Source organism: Rattus rattus, chromosome 3, assembly GCF_011064425.1.
Source record: "Rattus rattus isolate New Zealand chromosome 3, Rrattus_CSIRO_v1, whole genome shotgun sequence".
Classification (NCBI taxonomy): Eukaryota; Metazoa; Chordata; class Mammalia; order Rodentia; family Muridae; genus Rattus; species Rattus rattus.
In genome coordinates, this window is record NC_046156.1 from 63,725,102 (window position 1) to 63,737,642 (window position 12,541).

Consider the following 12,541-nt stretch of genomic DNA (forward strand, 5'->3'; position numbering starts at 1 on the left):
TACAGTCAAGCTGCTTTATGCTGACACTATGGAATAGCTGTCAGCCAAGAAACAAAAGAGCTACAGCTAAGCTAACAGCTTCATCACAGTGAGGCTCCCTCATGCCCAGTGATAATGAATTCAAGATGCCAATGCCTTTGCTTTTAAATTTCAAACCTCTGAGAGTAGCCTTTCTCTAATTCTGAGCTGTTTCAAGGTGACAGCAGGCCACTGTTCCCCTGTCTCAGGCAAGAGCTGGCCTCAGCACCTGCCTCTCCAGGCTCTGAGGTGGAGTTTCCAGTGACTGCTCCATAACAGGGGAACATGGGAGATTAGCTTCTGGGTCTGTCAGCTTTGGTACGAGCAGTATCCTCTGCTGTGGGAGTCAGGCCTCAGTGTGTGTGTGTGTGTGTGTGTGTGTGTGTGTGTGTGTGCGTGCGTGTGTGTGTGTGTGTATGTGTGTGTAACTTTATTGATGGTACTCAAGAGAGTAGAGAGGGCTCCCTAGGCCCCTCCTGTTATTATGGGGTCTGGGATGGAAACTGTGAGGGAGATGCTCAGTGTTGGGGGCTGAGTTGGGACAGGGACTCCTCAGCAACTGAGGGCCTCTCTCTTGCTTTCAGTATCCTTGCTGGGCTGGGTTGGGTGGTCCAGGGTTTCTTACTCCTTGGAGGCCATGTAGGCCGTGAGGTCCACCACCCTGTTGTTGTAGCCATATTCAATGTTATACCAGGAATTGAGCTTTACAAAGTTGTCATTGAGAGCAATGCCAGCCCCAGCATCAAAGGTGGAAGAGTGGGAATTGCTGTTGAAGTCGCAGGAGACAACCTGGTCCTCAGTATAGCCCAGAATGCCCTTTAGTGGGCCCTTGGATACCTGCTTCACTACTTTTTTTTTTTTTTTTTTTTTTTTTTGAGCTGGGGACCAAACCCAGGGCCTTGCGTTTGCTAGGCAAGCGCTCTACCACTGAGCTAAATCCCCAACCCCTGCTTCACTACTTCTTGATGGCATCATACTTGGCAGGTTTCTCCAGGCAGTATGTCAGATCCACAATGGATACATTGGGGCTAGGAACACAGAAGGCCATGCCAGTGAGCTTCCCGTTCAGCTCTGGGATGACCTTGCCCACAGCCTTGGCAGCACCAGTGGATGCAGGGATGATGTTCTGGGCTGCCCCATGGCCATAATGCCACAGCTTTCCAGAGGGGCCACCCACAGTCTTCTGAGTAGCAGTGATGTCATGGACTGTGGTCGTGAGCCCTTCCACGATGCCAAAGTTGTCATGGATGACCTTGGCCAGGGGGGCTAAGCTGGTGGTACAGGATGCATTGCTGACAATCTTGAGTGAGTTGTCATATTTCTCATGGTTTACACCCATCACAAACATGGAGGCGTCAGCCAAAGAGGCAGAGATGATGACCCTTTCAGCCTCACCCTTCAAGTGGGCCCCAGACTTCTCTATGGTGGTGAAGACGCCAGTAGACTCCACGACATACTCAGCACCAGCGTCACCCCATTCGATGTTAGCGGGATCTGGCTCCTGGAAGATGGTGACAGGCTTCCCGTTGATAACAAGCTTCCCATTCTCAGCCTTGACTGAGCTGTTGAACTTGCCATGCGTAGAGTCATACTGGGACATTGAACACGTAGTTGAGGTCAATGGAGGGCTCGTTGGTGACAATAATCTCCACTTTGCCAGATGCAGAGCAGAAGGCAGCCCTGGTAACCAGGCGCCCAATACGGCCAAATCTGTTCACGCCGACCTTCACCATCTTGTCTATGGGACGAGGCTGGCCCTGCATGAGAAGATGCCGCTGTCTCTGGAACAGGGAGGAGCAGAGAGCCCAGGCTTCAGTCTTGGTCATTTCTGCTATCAAGTCAGAACAGACAGGACTTTTTCATCTGTCCAGCCTAACTCTGGCAGACATCTCATTACCATCTGGAGACCAGAGATGGAGAGGGAGGCCCAGGAGACAGCTCCCAGCTGCGTGTGCACTCGATCCCACATCTGTTGTGGTTGTCTATTGTAGGGGAATTTTAATCCAGCAACATGGCTACTCTGGCAAGAGATCGTGTCTGTGATGGTTTGTATATGCTTGGGTCAGGGAGTGGCACTTTTAGGAGGTGTGGCCTTGTTGGAGTAGGTGTGGCCTTGTTGGAGTAGGTGTGGCCTTGGAGTAAGTGTGGCCTTGTTGGAGTAGGTGTGGCCTTGTTGGAGTAGGTGTGGCCTTGGAGTGGGTGTGGCCTTGTTGGAGTAGGTATGTCACTGTGCGCGTGCCTGGAAGTCATTCTTTCACTAGCAGCCTTTAGTTAAAGATGTAGAACCCTCAGCTCTGCTTGCGCCATGCCTGCCTAGATGCTGCAATGTTCCCACCTTGATGATGATGGACTGAACCTCTGAACCTGTGAGCCAGCCCTAATTAAATGTTGTCCTTTGCCTTGGTCATGGCACCTGTTCACAGAAGTAAAACCCTAACTAAGACAACACCCAAAGACCTTCTAGTTCTGCGTGTTCCAGCTGGAATATAGTCATACCTTTGATCCCAGCAGACAGAGGCAAGCAGATGTCTGAGTTCAAGGCCAGCCTGGTATAGAGCAAATTTCAAATAAAGAAAAGCTCAGTTCTTGTCATGGTGGTACATGTCTTTAATCCCAGCTCTCAGGAGACAGAGGCATGCAGATCTCTGAGTTCAGTCATTTGAGTTCCAATCAGTCAGTTTGGGACAGTTTAGAGTTAAGGAGTTGAGAGACAGTGAATAGAGTGGAGTTCAGGGCGGTTCAGTTTGTCAAGTTCGGAGACAGTTTTTATGGGGACAGTTTTGCAAAGAAGGCTGCAGAGAGAACAAGCTAGGCACAGGTGAAGACAGAACGAGCCAGAGAATGAACGAATCAGAGTGGATGAGAACAGATTGCCAGAGTTATTTTTGAGGCCAAGCAGAACAATTCAGTGAGACGGTGACAGAAGTCAGATTGAATCAGTCAGTTGGAGAGGAGTTTGGGGCCAGAATGGCAGAGTTGAACCAACCAGTTAGAGCTCAGAAATAACTAGAAAGAGTGAGCTTACTTAGCAGTAAACCTCTGAGAAGACAATTGTATGGGTGAATAAAAGATACTTCAACAGTTTGGGGATGGCAGCACTGAGAGCCAAGGTAGAGGTGGCAGGTGAGTTGGTCCAGTAGACAGGATAAGTAGAGGCGATAATAATCCAGGCGTAAGTCACAAGGCCTAGGCTGTTTGCTTTGTCCCTGTGGGGCTCTCTGTCGGGATGAGGACTTTGAGGATTGCTCACTGGGACAGAAAAGGCAGCAATTTGAGGAAATCCACTTTCTAGTTACTGTGTTGACAGGTAACCCTTCCCTCCACACTGCAGAGTCCTTGCCAGGGGGAGAGGATAGGGCTGACTAGGCTACAGGATTACCAGCAGCACATCCTGGTTCCTGCGGTCAGGAGTGTGCACAAGGCAAGGGAAGAGAGAGCACATGCTCATGTGAAGGGGAAAGTGAGGCATGGGAGTGGCCCCGAGTGCATTCTTTATGGTTAAAGCCTCAGAGGTGACAGATGACTGTTATTGACGAGCTCCTGATCCTTGTACCTCTGCCCTGAGTGCTGAGGGATCGCAGGCAAGCACATTTGGCTTCAGTTCTGAACTTCCATATTCATGAAGATATGTGGTCATTGGTTGGTGGCTTTAAGTTATAGTCTGGCACATGTGGCTGCTCACAACCATCTCCAGTTCCAGGGGACCTGATACCCTCTTCTGGTCTCTACAAGTACTAGACACACACTTGGTGCACAAACATACATGCACCCATACACATAAGCTAATTAATTAATTAATCAATCAATCAATCAATTAATTAATTAAATGAAAATTTAAAATTATTCATGTTATGGCCCAGTGTTATTCTGTGTGTACATAGAGTGCTTGTCTCCACGCTGATGGACATCATGGCTCCTGTCTTGGCTTTAGGCAATCTTATGCAAGTTAGAGTGGATCTATGCTTTCTCGCCTCCCGGCCACACACCTTGAGATGGAGTTGCTTGGTCATATGGTGTCTGTGACGCTTTGTATAGGCTTGGGCCAGGGAGTGGCACTATTGGGAGGGTGGCCCTGTTAGGGTAGGCGTTTCACTGTGGGCTTAAGACCCTCATCCTAGCTGCCTTCTGTCAGTCTTCTGCTAGCAGCCTTCAGATGAGGATGTAGAGCTCTCAGATCCTCCAGCACCAGGCCTGCCTGCATGCTGCCAAGCTCTTGCCTTGATGATAATGGACTGACCCTCTGAACCTGTAAGCCAGCCCCAATTAAATGTCATCTTTACAAGAGTTGGCTTGGTCAAGGAGTCTGTTCACGGCAGTAAAACCCTAACTAAGACAGTGACTGACTCTATGTTTAGTTATAAGAAGAACTTCTGCTGTTTTCCAAAGTGGCACCATTTGCATTCCTACCAGCAGTGGATAAGGGTTCCAGTTTCAAACTCTTATTAGTTGATTTTTTTTTTTGAACTGGGGAATCAAGGTCTTGTGCCTGCTACACACGTGTCTACCACTGAGTCCTATCTCTGGCTCTTGACTGCTTAGCTTCCTACCTGACTTTTTGGTTCTAGCTAGGTAAAGGACTCTTAAATTCTACTACACGTCACTTCAAAGTTAAACTTGTGCTCAGTGGGACCATTTTATGAGTCAGAAAAATATACGGTTTAAGAAAGACACTTCTAGGGGTTGGGGATTTAGCTCAGTGGTAGAGCACTTGCCTAGGAAGCGCAAGGCCCTGGGTTCGATCCCCAACTCGAAAAAAAAACCAAAAAAAAAAAAAAAAAAAAAAAAAAAAGACACTTCTGATAACAGTTAATTTAAAATAATGGTTAAAGTAAATATCAATGTTTTGGTTATTTGATTTTGTGTTTTGGGGGTTTGGTGAGTATTTTTGTTTTTGAGATTGGGTCTCACTCTGTAGTGGTGGTGGTGGGGAGGGGGCTGGAGCTGCTGCTGCCCTAAGTACTGGAGTTAAAGTCGTGTGCTGTCATATCTGCTCCTTTGTTCCTTTGATGCTAGAGTTGGTAATACCGCTGTTTGGGAAGCAGAAACTAGTGAACCAGGAATTCAAGGTCATCCTTAGCCACATAGTGAATTCAAGGTCAGCATGTGTTACATGTCACCTCATCTCAAAAGTTAGATATTAGGAAAAAAAAGTTTTTTCTTTTCCTAAGAGGGGAATTTCTGCTGATAAGAAAAAACTAGATAGCAAGTGCCGTCCACCTTCCTCTGCTGCTTTCTGGGATGATGGTTTCATAAATACAGACTTTTCTCATAACCAGGCTGGTGTTCATAGAGTGTTTGCTGGCTGCCAGGTCTGTGCTGATCCTGCTTCAGGAATTTTTTAGTGACTCCTTACAGCAAGCCTAAGCAGGAAATCACTCTCCTATTAGGCTTAGTGAGTTTATGTGGTTTGTGAAGTCCCCAGCAGAGCAGGGCTTGAACTGAAGAAGGGCTCAGGCGTTAGCACAGGGATGAGGGCTTACACACACGGACTACACAGGCCTTACACACACAGACTACATGGTCCTTACACACATGGGCTATACAGGTACAAGGAATAACTACTGAGGAGCTGCTGGACCAACTTTGTGGCAGGGAATCTGACACCCTCATACAGGTAAAACACCAATGTACATTAAAAAAAAAAAGAAATCATTAAAATTGTGCCAGTGCACACTTTTACTCTTAGCACTAGGAGGGCAGAGTTATGTGGATCTCTGAGTTTGAGACCAGCCTGGTCTACAGAGTGCCAGCACAGTCAGGGCTACACAGAGAAACCCAGTATCAAAGGAAATAAAATAAAAAAACAAACAAACAGACAAAACACAAAACAAAACAAAAAGATGTGCACCATTATGCCCTACTGGGTATTTCTCCTTTTTTAAAGATGGGGAACCAAAAAGCGAAGTAATTTTTTTTTTCTTTTTTTTCCAGAGCTGGGGACCGAACCCAGGGCCTTGTGCTTGCTAGGCAAGTGCTCTACCACTGAGCTAAATCCCCAACCCCGCGAAGTAATATTTTTAAGATAAACTAGTAACTGGAAATTTAAGCTCACACAATCTGGTTCCTAGGAACTGTATTGTTTCTTGTCATAAAGACTCTTTCCCTCCCTCTCCTTGTCATGTTGTTGTTGTTGTTGTTAAACATGGTCTCATCTCATCCTGGACCTGAAATCACTCTGTAGTTGAGGACATCCTTGAACTCGTATGTAACAGGGCTCCAGACCTTAGCACAACTGACGCCATGATCGAAGTCCCATTCAGGTTGTAAGACTCAGCATGTAGACAGCACCATCTGCCACAGCTAAAACAAATGCCTAATCCATCAAAGTCCATAGTTCTGGGAAAGTCTCTAAACATGCTAACCTTGGTTTTTAGCTTCTGTAGCTCTGCTTCTGGCTAACTGTTGGTTTTTTTGTTTTGTTTTGTTTGTTTGTTTGTTTGTTTTTTTTTTGGTTCTTTTTTTTGGAGCTGGGGACCGAACCCAGGGCCTCGAGCTTCCTAGGCAAGCGCTCTACCACTGAGCTAAATCCCCAACCCCTGGCTAACTGTTGTTAATTGAAGCTCGTCAACCCAGAGCACCGATTTTGTCAGTAAAAGCTCACCCTGAGAGAAAGGCTCAGAGCTCCACTGGGATCCTGAACACCCAGTGCAGCCATTGGCTGGCTAATAAAGACTTTCTTTTGGCTTAGACCTGTGTTCATTGGCTTAAACCAGTCTTCTCTGGTGAGTACCGCACAGCATTCTGCTCCGTGTCCTTCTACCCACAAGTGCTGTGAGTACAGACGGGTAGCACTACTCCCTCTCTTCTTTTAATGTTTACTTTCCAGGCGGCGTCTCTGACGGAGTCCTGGCTTGCCTCACGTATGCTTTACTTTTAGTTTATGCGTGAGAGTTTGCCCTGCATGTATGTTTGTGTACCACATGCATGCCTGGTGCCCAAGGAGGCGATTTATATTTACTGAGTTATAAGCAGTTGTGGGAAAACACCCCATTCGTATGCTAAGAAATACTCTCAGTTAACCTCTGATTCATCTCTCCAGCCCTTCACCTTATTTTTTATTATTACATTTATTTATTTTTGAGACAGCGTTTCTCTGTGTAGCCTTGGCTGTCCTGAAACTCCCTCTGCACACCAGACTGGCGTCATATTCAAAGGTCTGCCTGCGTCTGCCCCCTGAGTGCTGGGCGTACATCACCACTGCCTGGCTCACCTTCTGCTCTGAGACAGTGGCTCCATTGAACCTGAAGCTCACTGACTAGCAGGCTAATGAGCTGCACAAACGGACCCTCCTGTTTCTGCCCCTCCAGGGATAGGTTACAGGCGTGAGCGTGGGTAACCAGGGCTGGTTCATTGTTGTTCTTGATGTTGTTTCTTTAGGCAGAGTCTCATGGTATAGCCAGAATAGTGGCACTTTATGAGGTTGGGAGATCTAAACTCAGGTAAGCATTTTGCTTCCCGAGCCACCTCCCCTGTGCGTGCGCGTTTCATTTAATTGTGATGCTTCATTGCAGCTATAAAAACCTAAGATTCCAGGTCATCCAGGTCAGAGAGACTCTGTCTCAAACAAACAAAATAAAATAATGAAAACACAATATTCATTATTTATAGGAGAACCTTTATAACAAAACAACATTCTGAAAGTGTTATGGGGGGGCTAATTTCTTTCTGAGAATGGTTTCGGAGTCCCATCTCTGGGGTGACGTCACCCGATGGTGGTAGACTGGGTTGATATTGCTGAGGATACCGCAAGCCTCCACTGTGAGTCTGAGTCTCGTAGGCAGGCACTTGAGTTGTGCTGCCCAATGTTTGCCCACACACCCCCTCCCAGGGAGAAGGAGGCAGGGGGTGTGGGGTGTGTGGGAGTGTGGTCTCAGATCTGCCAGTCAGCCTAGCTTTACCTCACGGCCTCCCTCAGAACCATCTGGTCCTTGTGACAGACCCACACAGGTGAGGAGAGAACACAGTGTCCCTCGCTGAGAACGGGACCAGGCCTGGTGGTGGGTCTTGGGAGGAGATTTATTTAAAAAACAAACACCTGGTGGGGTAAGATACGATGAGGAGCTCCTCTAATCCCAGCACTGGGGGAATGGAGGCAGGAGAGTCAGAAAAGCTCAAGGCTAGCCTCAGCTATGTGAAAGCCTGTCACAAAACAAACAACAAAATAAAAACCTCACTCAAACAGCACCCCCACCTGCAACCAGGATAGCTGGTGTCTTAGTTGGCAATTACTGCGTGAACAGACACCACGAGCAAGGCAACTCTTACAAGGACAGCATTTAATTGGGGCTGGCTTACAGGTTCAGAGGTTCAGTCCATGAGCATCAAGGCAGGAACATAGCAGCATCCATGGTGCAGAAGGAGCTGAGAGCTCTACATCTTCATCTGAAGGCTGCTAGGAGAAGACCGACTTCCAGGCAGTCAGGACTAGGGTATCAAAGCCCACACCCACAGTGACACACTCCAACAAGCCCCAAGCATATACAAACCATCAGAGCTGGGGTCGCACATGTGTTGTCCACACTCATCTTTGCAATGAGTTCACCTCTGGAGTCCTTCGTTTCCTTGTCTAGTAAGCAAGAGAAGCAGAGCCCATGACTACAAAATCCCTTTTGGAAGGATTAAAAACAATCTTACATCTTCTCTTTATTCTTTAAGCCTTCTAATAGGCAAACTTTAAGGAGCTTACTTTTAGTTAGGCCAGAGGGTGAACAACCGGAAGTCAGCCCTTGGGGAAGTGATAGCAGTAGAATTGCAAGTCTGAGCCTGCCTGGCCTCCAAAAAGCTGTTTAATTTTTTCAGGTTAAAGGTGAGATGGGCTGATTTGCTGGTTGAGTCAGCCAAGGATTTCTCCCTCTAGGGGACATGAACGGTAACTGCAGGGACACTTAAAGCAGAAGAGGGGGGTTGGGGATTTGGCTCAGTGGAAGAGCGCTTGCCTAGGAAGCGCAAGGTCCTGGGTTCGGTCCCCAGCCCCGGAAAAAAAAAAAAAAAAAAAAGCAGAAGAGGGATTGAGTCTGGGGACGGGAAGAAGGCAAGCATTGTTCCTTTTTTTTTTTTTTTTTTTTTTTTTTTTCGAGCTGGGGACCAACCAGGGCCTTGCGCTTGCTAGGCAAGTGCTCTACCACTGAGCTAAATCCCCAACCCCAAGCATTGTTCCTAAACCAAGTTCTACAACATACTCTCCCCTCCTAGCCTGTGCAATTCCTCAGTGCCTGCTGTGGCGGGCTAGACGGGTGTCCCACGGTCAGTCCTGAGTGTACTGAGACCTCTCTCAATGAGAATCATGGACCAGACCTCAGCCTAGACGTGACAGCAGCTATAGAGTCTGGACCAAATTACTTCACGCCTAGCTGGCATTCAGCAATACTTCCCAGCTCTCAGGGCTGAGAATTTCAAAAGCAACTATATCCTTGAGGGAAACAAAGCAGCATGAAATCCCAAGAGAGGTGCCCTGGTTCAGAGGTAAAATCCTGTGTTCCTTTGCTGGAGTCACAGTGGCTTGTCTGAATTCCCTGCACAAGGTACTTCAGCCTCACCTGTCGTTCATTTATGCTTCCCGGAGGCCAGATGTCTCCATTTACAAGTTGAGATTTATCTGATGCACCATTACACCAATAGGAGGGTTTCTTCCTGGGGTTGGCAGGCACCCAGGAGGAGCTGGTTAACTCCTGGGGACAGGTAGCAGGAGTCTGGCTTAGGGTGGGAGGTTGCAGGACTGTGGGGGTTGTCAGCAAGGCTCACACAGGTGTGACTTCTTCCCTCCTTATCAGTGTTTGTCATAACAACCTGGAATGTTGGCTCGAAAACAGATCTTCCATTAAGTGTAGAGTTCAGGCAGCCTTGAAGGAGGAAAGAGACTGCTCAGAGCCTCAAGGAATCTCCTTACCTAAGATATAGATCTTCAGTATGTGTCGGGCCCTGCTCAGCAAGATGAGTTCTTCAGGGTCACAGGGAAGGCAGGGTGGTAAACAAAGTCACGTGGCATTGGGAGCAGGGATCTGACACTCAGGTTAACCTGTGGATGAGAGGCTTCTTCCTTTTTTTATTTTTTTAAAAATTTATTTATTTTATGTATGTGAGTACCCTGTAGCTGCCTTCAGACACACCAGAAGAAGGCATCAGATCCCATGACAGATGGTTGTGAGCCACCGTGTGGTTGCTGGGAATTGAACTCAGGACCTCTGGAAGAGCAGTCAGTGCTCTTAACCGCTGAGCCATCTCTCCAGCCCCAATAACAGGCTTCTTAGAATTGAGGGAAGAGACCATTCAGTTTTCTGGAGAAGGCAACCAAGTCCAGACCTGACTTTTTTTTTTAAACTTGCTATGTAGATCAGGCTGGACTCAAACTTGGAGTAATCTTACCCCTCCTTCCTGGATATTGGGGATACACATGCTCACAGATATGCTTGGATTTTTCTTTTTTTTTGAAAATAGAATCTTGTCTGGGACCTTGCCATGTTTCTCCCTTAGCCTCCTGAGCGCCAGAATTACAGTCATCCGCCACCATGCCTGTCCAGGACGAGCATGAAGGCTGAGTAGGGTATAAGACTAAGGGAAGGGAAGGCCTGGCCAAAGGACAGAGAAACCACGGACATCATTGTAGAAACTTAAGTACATGCAAGGCTTTGGTACAGGAAAGAGGGTGGGAAAGTGAAGGTGGTCTCTCCCTGTAGCCCTGGATGACCTGGAATTCACTCTGTAAACCAGGCTGGCCTTGAACTCACAGAGATCTGCCTTCTGCCTCCCAAGGGCTGGGGTTAAAGGTGGGAGACATCATACAGGGACTTGACGCACAACACTAATACTTTGGGTTTTTTTTAATATTTTATTTATTTATTATATATGAGTACACTGTAGCTGTCTTCAGACACACCAGAAGAGGGCATCAGATCCCACGACAGATGGTTGTGAGCCACCATGTTGTTGCTGGGAATTGAACTCAGGACCTCGGGAAGAGCAGTCGGTGCTCTTAACCACTGAGCCATCTCTCCAGCCCCAACACTAATACTTTGTATATCATAAATTCTTACTGTACAGATCAGTAAAAAAGGCTCAGAGATGAAGCAGAAACTTATGGTGCTTTGGAAAGTCAGTTGTACAGGATGGTGTTTGGCTGGGGCAGGCACGTGGAGGAGTGTTTTCCTGAAGCAGACACAGGTGAAAGGACGCTTTGCTCAAGCAGACACATGAAAGGATGCATGGTGAAGGACTCTAACTACATGCGTGTACTGGTTCACCTCGCATTTCACTGTTGAGCTCTGTTTCTGACTCCATAGAAAGAAATGTACTGAAAAACTTCTGGTGGTGTTCTGGCAGCTTCTTTGAGGACATGTGATGTTTGGAGGGAGTATAACTAGGACTCGAAGGCCTGGGAGAGGGAGGAGCTTGCTTGCATAGCTAGCTTTGCAACGCTTCATGGTCTTCTTCAATGATTTTTGCTTTGTTGGGAGAGTCAAGGCAAAGAACTTCTCCTGGCCTAATCACTTCTGCTGACTGGTGCAGGTTTGGCTGAGGCCTGGCTGTTTCTGCTGGATTGTACCACTGCTGATTTGTGTTTTTATCCCTACACTACCGAACTGGACTGCTGGTATAGCCATGAAGTACTTGCGAGTGGATCGAGCTGCTGCTGCTGACTCCTGTGAACTGAATTACTGATTTCCTGATAATGCAGATGGGATTTGCTCCAAGGAACAAGTTCTAAAGAGGTCCACTTCCCCTGTATCCTAATACCTTTATTTTCCACTGCCTATGGTGGGTGCTAGGCTAGAAGGGAGGTTAAAGTGTTTAGGGAGCATTATTAAAATTAGGGTTGTGAAAAATCTAAACAACACAGAGAAATTAAAGATAACTTGTCCAAATCCTACAGCTAGACCTGGGACGGGAACTAAACCATCTGACTAAATAGGACATTCTCCACCCCCATCCCCCAACCCCCAGGATCAAAACAGGGGGAAGCCACTTGGGCACAGTGGCCAGGTCATGTCTGAGACGCCTGCTCTTGCCTTCAACGTGCCTTTATTGACCTCTATCTGAGCTGGCAGCCTTCTGTAGCCTTCCTGTTTCAGGCCAGCAATTTGTCTCTGCAATTATTTTCAGGTCTTCATTTACCACAGAAAGGAAGGAGGCACCACATGGGAGTCTGTTGGAAATTAATTTTATTTTTGAGATAGGGCAAGTTCCACAACACGATGCTTGCCTCGAACGCTGGATCTTCCTGCCTTGGCCTCCAGAGTGTTGGGATTACAGGTGTGTAACTGCAATCCCATTTTAAAGAGCAGGAGAAAAAAATTATGTATTCCTTTTTTTTTTTTTTTTTTTTAGACAGGACCCTCAGACTCACTGTTTTCCACCCGCTTCTGCTTCCCAAGTGCCTGCATCACCACAGGGAGAGGGGGACAACCATGCCTTTCTTTCTGTCTATAGGCATGACAGCCATCAAAAGTCCACTGTCCTGGGTAGAGGTTTGGTTCTGCCATTGCTTATGGGTGGTTTACACAGAAAGCGTTGGATGCGTAGGTCTGAG

At 47.3% G+C, this 12,541-nt stretch overlaps 1 pseudogene; it reads right to left on the reverse strand.

Moving 5' to 3' along the window:
• Positions 1-639: 639 nt before the first annotated feature.
• On the reverse strand, positions 640-1,751 carry LOC116895423 (annotated as a pseudogene).
• Positions 1,752-12,541: the final 10,790 nt, after the last annotated feature.